Source organism: Sceloporus occidentalis, unplaced genomic scaffold (assembly GCF_023333645.1).
Source record: "Sceloporus occidentalis isolate IW3139 unplaced genomic scaffold, rSceOcc1.0.p SCAF_220, whole genome shotgun sequence".
In the NCBI taxonomy this organism is placed as follows: Eukaryota; Metazoa; Chordata; class Lepidosauria; order Squamata; family Phrynosomatidae; genus Sceloporus; species Sceloporus occidentalis.
The window spans coordinates 52,158-59,594 of record NW_028317200.1 but is presented as its reverse complement, the minus strand read 5'-3'; positions in this window follow the sequence as shown (position 1 = coordinate 59,594).

Sequence of the window (7,437 nt, the reverse complement as noted above, 5' to 3'; positions counted from 1 at the left end):
GCGCACCTTTTATTTTGGCCGTCTAATATATCTTATTTTTTTGGAATAGCCTCTGCTGGGAGGCTGTTCCACTTATCCACCACCTCCGCAGAAATAATTACTCCCAAGTCCCTCTCTTCTGTTGTCTCTGGCAGCACAGGGCCCTAGGGTGACCCCATCGGCCATGTTTTCCAGGACACATCATTTTTACATATTGCTGACCGGCCCTGCACTATGTGGGATGTATACATCCCCCATACTGCAGGGCAGCATTTTAACTAAACTGGTCAGCTATCCGTAAAACTAATATGTGTCCTGGAAAACATGGCCGACGGGGTCACCCTACAGGGCCCCCAATGCTGTATTTTGCCTCTGGGTTTTTACTTCCCAAGTGCATTACTTTATATTTATCAACATTAAACTGCGTTTGCCCCATGCTCGACCGTTGTATTCATTGCTTCAACTCCTCGGCCATTTGGCTTATTCCACCCCTACTCCAAACTCAAGGAATGCATAGAAAATAAATAAAAAGAGCACAGAAAGGATCTAGTCTGAACATACTTGCTGTTGTCTCCATCTTGGGGGGGGGTTTATGTAGAACTGCACAAGTTAAAAACAAATCTTCAGGTAGGGGGGTCATAAAAAGACCCCGGAGGAATACAGTCCCTGACACCCTTGCCAGTACTCCGCTGTGAGCAGCGCCGTGTAGAGGTAGCCGAAATTTTGTGAATAAAATCACCAATTCTGCATCTTTATTTTAACTCTTTAACAGCTTCAGTGCTGTGAGCTGAAAAAAAAGACACAAAGTAAATGTATAGACCCAGAAGGGTTCCCTCGGAGAGGTTTGCATCGCCCCCCCCCCCTGCCGTTGGGATCTGAGTCTACTAAGGGCAGCTCAGGGCTACGTCAATAAAACACTTAATAAATCTTTATTTTTCTAATAGGAACATAATAAAATGAAAGCATTTGTAGATACCATGCCCAGCCCCCGCTGCCTCGAGCATTATGTTACTAATCTTCGTTCAATGGATACGTAGATACCAAGAGTGGAAAAATCCCGGTTTTTATCCCTGCCACGTGTGAGATTTGTTACTTTCCAGCAGTAACGTAGCTCATGACTTATAAATTCGTATTATAATGTCTTCCTCCTTCTGGGCGCACCGTACTGCACCTTTTATTCCTCACAATGGATTTGTTTCAAGGATTCAACAGAAGCCCCGAGGCCTAAAACTTTTATTTATTGGGGAAAAACGTTCCAGTGAGTGGCGGAGAGAATCATGAGATTCCATGAACGGAACCCCACGGGGTGTGACTGGGGTTCTGCGGACTGAAGGAGCCTTTGTGAGTTGGTATGATCCACGTCGTCTTGAAGGCCACAAGACGATCGCATTTCACTGGGCAACCGAGAAGTTTTTTCCATTCAAACAATTATTCCGTGGTTCACAGCAGGGGCCAGTCCTATGGTCCTAGCGGAGAATCGCCATGGAGAAGAGCTGCTGATGTGGCATATGACAATATTTTAGAGATTACTGGCGGATGGAGTCGTAAGCAGCGTCACACTGGGGTCCTTCTAGGTGTGGAGAACAGGGTTGTTGCCCCATTTGCCCCTCTTTGGCCAGGTGCGTCACAATAACCTGAATGGGGTTCTTCAAACTAACGGCAGTGCCTCCACCTGGCTAGTAACTTAGGATATCGATTGTTTTCACCAACTAGGACCCTTCATAATATAAATGACAGAAAACATGATTCAATACCCACATTTATTATCCCCTTAAGGACAATGGGCGGTCCCTAAACCTATTGAAAACAATGCATTTGAGCCCGTACATGTATGTAATGACAATGCTTTGTCATTAAGGGGTTATTATTATTTTATTATATTGATATAGCGCCAACTATTATTTACACAGAGCTTCTCAAGTACTCTCACATGTACACTCAAACAACATTGACACAAACTCATAGCTACCGACCTGTTTGGCGCTCTGAGCAGAACCAGCCACAGTGATGCACACTCAAACTCACATACAGGACGGACACTCACACCTCTCCGCCAGACTGTCTGCACTTAAACACACGTTTCAGGCAGTCGCTGCGCTGCGCTCCCTCATAACACATTGCCTCCTCAACCTGGAAGTGTCTTGACCTCACATTTGGGTACCAGAGTTTTGTCAGAGAGAGAGAGAGAGGAAGCAGAGCAGTGAACTTATTCTATCTGGGGCAGGGATCAGCTCACCGGCAGGAAGGATCAGCTCACCGGCAGGAAGGAACAGCTCACCGGCAGGAAGGAACAGCTCACCGGCAGGAAGGATCAGCTCACTGGCGGGAAGAATCAGCTCACTGACGGGAATGATCAGCTCACTGGCGGGCAAGGAACAGCTCACTGGCATGAAGAATCAGCTCACTGACGTGGAAGGATCAGCTCACTGGCGAGGAAGGATCAGCTCACTGGCGGGGAAGGATCAGCTCACTGGCGGGGAAGGATCAGCTTACTGGTGGGGAAGGATCAGCTCACTGGCGGGGAAGGATCAGCTTACTGACGGGGAAGGATCAGCTCACCGGCGGGAAGGATCAGCTCACTGGTAAGTGAAAGATGGGCTCCTACAAGTTAAACAAAAGACAACCACCACTGTGTGTTAATGATTTTAGCTGGTCTTATGTGAGTGTTTTTCAGGGAAGGCCTGGGTTCTGATTGGTGGTTGGAGGGATTGAGTAAGTTAAAAAGGGGGTAATAGAGAAAAGGAAATGAAATGTTAGAGTCGGTGTGTATTTGTGTTGGCATGAATGTGTATGAGTAAGTGTGTGTTAGAGGGAATGTGTGTTAGCGTGACTGTGTATGTGTGCGGTAGCATAAGTGTGTACATATGTGTATATCTGCTGAATGGGTCTGATCTGCCAGCAGATTCTATGTTTCAATGTTTCTATTGCCATGACAATAGACAGAAAATGCATAAAAACATCTCTTTTTTTTGTAAAGTATTCATAAAAATTGTCAGTCACCTATTTTTAGCTTAAAGTACTAAATCTATAAATCCCTTTAACCTGATGTCACTAAAAATAACTAACCCTGTCTGTGTCCTTTATTCTGTTTCCATCACCACAGGGCGCACGCCTGACCCACCAATCAGAAGCTGCCGACGGAGACCGGCCTCTCTCTGACATTACTTGGTTAGTAAATACAGCTGACTGATAAGAGGCTATCAGAGCGGCCGATCTCTGGCCAGGAACAGGTTAATCAATAACTGCAACGGAAGAGGGTCAGAGCGTGGCTGCGAACCGACGTCAAAGAGTTAACAACCGCATATCAAACATGGAGGGATCACGCATGACACGATCCACTTCCCCAAATACTACACGCTACGGTTCTGTACACTAAATGAACATATAAAATGCTGTGTATAGGATAAAATAAGCAATATATGCGGGTGGGCGGCCCTGCTGACGTTAGTAGGCGGTCCTACTGGAAGAAACCATTGTTGTAGGGGAAGTGGGGAACGGTGCAACGCTGATCCCACCCCCTTAGTCTCTGGGTGAAACCCTGAGAGTTCCCAGGTAGGCTTTTGTGTATAACACAGAGGCGGACGTCTTAACTTCCTGTTCTAAGGATCTGCAGGATTATTCCTCCCCATTAAGTAATCTCTCCCCCCTATTGTTGAGTTGTTGATTGTTGTTGATTGGTTCAGACAGCCTTTGTAAGGGTGGGGAGGGGAGAGAGAGCTGCGGAACAGGAAATTGACTAAGTAATGCGGGTTCTGACACAGGCTGCCCCCATCGTGTGAGACAAAATAGTCCCTTAAATGTAATATTGTCAAGATAAGAGAATAAGGACTCTTTCATAGCACATTTATTCGGGTTTAACCCTTCAGTAACTGCGGTGCTATGAGTTTACACAGTCCGGACAGCCCAAATCATACGTGGCGTGTTGTAACGTGTCGTGTTCCTCTGACCTATATTTCCTGATATTGCTACACGTCGCGGCGGTACGTGAGCGCAGACACGCCGCCCGACACTTGGGTTCGTTCCTGGCCTCTGTGATTAATCTTTTTTTTTGGCAATTAAACAGCCTTGTGTAATAATGACATTTACCCGAAATGTGACTAATAAACTTACGTATTTAACGATAATAGTTACATTATTCTGTATATTTTGTGGGCCGACCCTATAAGTTGTTAATATTGGCATTATGTGTTCCTGCGGCGGCTTCGTGGAAAATGACATCATCATTATAAGAAACGAATACTGAAATATAGGTAAGTGTACTTGAATTTAGCTAAATTAAACAATTCTGAGTTATTAGCAAGAAAAACAGATAACTGGATTAACTATTTAAAGTATTGTGTTAAACAGACCTAAAATCATACATGCCAACTGTCTTTCCATACCTGCCAAGTGTCCCGGCTTCAGCCCTTTGATATAATTGATTAACTGGAAACAGAAATATCGCCTTCAGATTTTGCTGAGTCGGCGAAATGTCTTTTCTGCTCCGTTGAAATCTTGGGTAATTTGCAATTAAATGCAGCTTTCAGATAATATCGCGCTGGAAATAGGAGGCAGGAATTTTACAAAAGAAAACAAGTCCTTTGCCGGCTTCTTAATGTTATTTTTTTTTTTATGAGGTTCTGAGAATGGAAATAATTAACAATTTCCCCCAGCATAAAAAAAAATCTACATAAAATCTGATACGGAACTTCAAATCGTTTTGTTACCAGTTTTTCCCATATATGAGAATATTTTGTCTGGCTAAACTGGTGCAAACAAGGGAACGATGCGTGGCCACACCCACACCCTGCCTGCTCCCCACCCACTTCTCCCTTCTCCCCACCTAGTTCCCTCCCACACCCCGCCCCTAAGAGCTGCTATCACAGCCCCCATTATGTCTTTCCAAACTAATAGATTAGCGCACTGACCCTCGTCCCAGAAACACAAAAAATATATATATTTATACAGATTTTTTTTAGTTTTAGAAATTAACAAAAATGTTATTTTATTAAAATCTTTGAAGGAAAGAGAAATAAAAAGTGATCTCTTCTTGGCGGAGTGCTTGCGATGCTGCTCGCTGTTGACATGGCCGGGTATTTATTATGTTTGCAGTTCCGGTATCGAGCGCCGGTTTCGAGGAGAGGAACGCAGAGGTTAACGAGATATCCATCAAATATGGCGGGTTATATAAACATTCAGAAACTCGCTGGGTCAGCATCGCTAACGGCGATTCCGATCTTAACCAAATAGAAAATGCTGCCTCCGACGACTAATTAGCAGAGATCGCTTATCGATGGCCGCCGGTATTTGAACATTGAAAAAACATTGCGCTGTGCTGGGCATAAACTCAACCTCCCGAGTGTCTCGGTTTAGTTTGTCCAGTCTCGCCCCGGGCCCCAGAACCAGGCCTGGACCAGCCATCTGGCACACCGGGAAATACCAGCTGTTTATGTCCAGCTGCACGCTGCACGAGCATAAAAAACATAGCGTGCGGACCCTCGTATCCAGCCAGCCACCGCAATGACATCATCAGGCGGCTGCCGGCCTTAAAGCGCCACGGCCTCCCCGTCATCGCCAGCCCTGCCTGGAACAGATTTATTTTTAAAAATTAGCACAAAATCTTTGACTTTCATAAAATCTGCGATAAATAATATCATTTATCTCTTAACCCTCTCTTGCCCGGCACTGAACTCAAGGGACAGACGCTGGGCCATCTTATTTGACAATAACCTCATAACACATACACACTCACGCTAATACACATATACACGCATGATAACACACTAATACACACTAATACACACTAATACACACACATACACTCTTATCTACATACATTTACAGCTGTACAGTGATTGGTCTAGTGTTAGATCCCGGAGCCGTATGTCTATCCCATGCGTGTTTAAATTACATGGAATTTTTAAATGGTATAAAAGTGAAATCTCCTTGTGCTGAGAAGTCTGAGAAGTCCTGCAACACAGAGGATATTGCAAAATAACCTTAAAACAGCAAAACAAAGTGTGCAAAATAATAACATTTCTGCGGTTGATTGGCAGAGAGAAATGTTTTATCATAATTGTGATCTTTAGAGCTCCGTTGGAATCGTAAATGCGCTGTTCCGAAAAATATTAATTGTTCTCTCTAGTATGTTAAGCAAATAAAGCCCAGCAGATCTGTCATTTTATTCTTTCCCCTGAAGGTTTCATAACATAACATTAAGAAGCATCTTCCGTTTCTACGGCAACAACCTATCATTGTTTGCATTCGTGTCACATGGCAATAAAGTTATCCCAGGAAAAATTAAGAATGAAACAGAACTAGAAAATGATATTTCTAATGCTTTTTAGTTAAAAAGTCATAGTCAGTAGGGTAGGTGGAACAGCAGCTTTAATAGTCGCTAACGGCCACCAGGGCCAACCTAATATTGCCTTTGGAATAAAATACTTGACTACACGTGTGGCGCTAATTAGTTTGAGACAGGGCAGCCATTAGGAATCCTGGGGCCCTATACAAAAATATGGACAGGGCCCCCTCTGCCCCATCTCACGCTATGCTCCACCCATTACTCTGCTCCATGCTCCTCCCTCTGCTCTGTTTCTTGCTTATAACGGGGGCCACCATGACCTAAAACTCTCAGAGCGGCCATCGGCCCCCATAGTCCAGAAAGGAGCCACTGGATGCCAGTTCCCGGTAAGGGCCCAAACATAGATGGCGCGCCACAAGGAACCAGCCCTGGGTAGTGGGCTCCCAATATGGGGGCTTGGGACGGATGAGGGAGGGTGGTCTCACCTGCTTGCCTGGGCCTATACACCAGTACTGGTTGTACGCCCATGATGGCGGCACTGGCGCCAGCGTGAGATATGTATAAATATGAAGTCTTCTGAACCCAAAGTTTATTAAAATCCACTGGATTTCTCTGACTCCAGAACGGTGTTTTCCATGCTTTTAAGTGTAATGGTGACGCTTTTATTTTTTTTATCTTGTAATACTCATTTACATTTTTTAAGGAACATTAAACCTTTGCTTTGTTTGGAGATCATGCGCCGTAAGGAAAGCAAAGTGTTTTGAGAAACCAAACATTAAAGACTTCTGCAAACACTTTTATCTCGATTATTGTGTGTGTTTCGTAATGTTTGCGTGATTTTTTTTTTTATTTAAATCCCGCTTTGTGTGCCCTGGGAAACGTATTCCTGGCATGGAGTCTCGTTTCCTTCTGTATAATCCTACAGAATGTCACCAGGGACTCTCAGAATGATAAATATCCTCGGCTATTATTACACCTACTTTGACTTGACGCACATGTCTTTCCCGGTTCTTTCTCCAGATTCGTGTTGTTTGTCTACACTATTTTTGTGTGTCTAAATTGATGAATTTGTTAAAACGGAAGGAAGGTCATATTTGTTTTGTTCATTTTGCCCAAATTGCTGTATTATCTTATTTGCACTTACCTTTCTTTGTCGCTTTGTTACTTGAGCACAT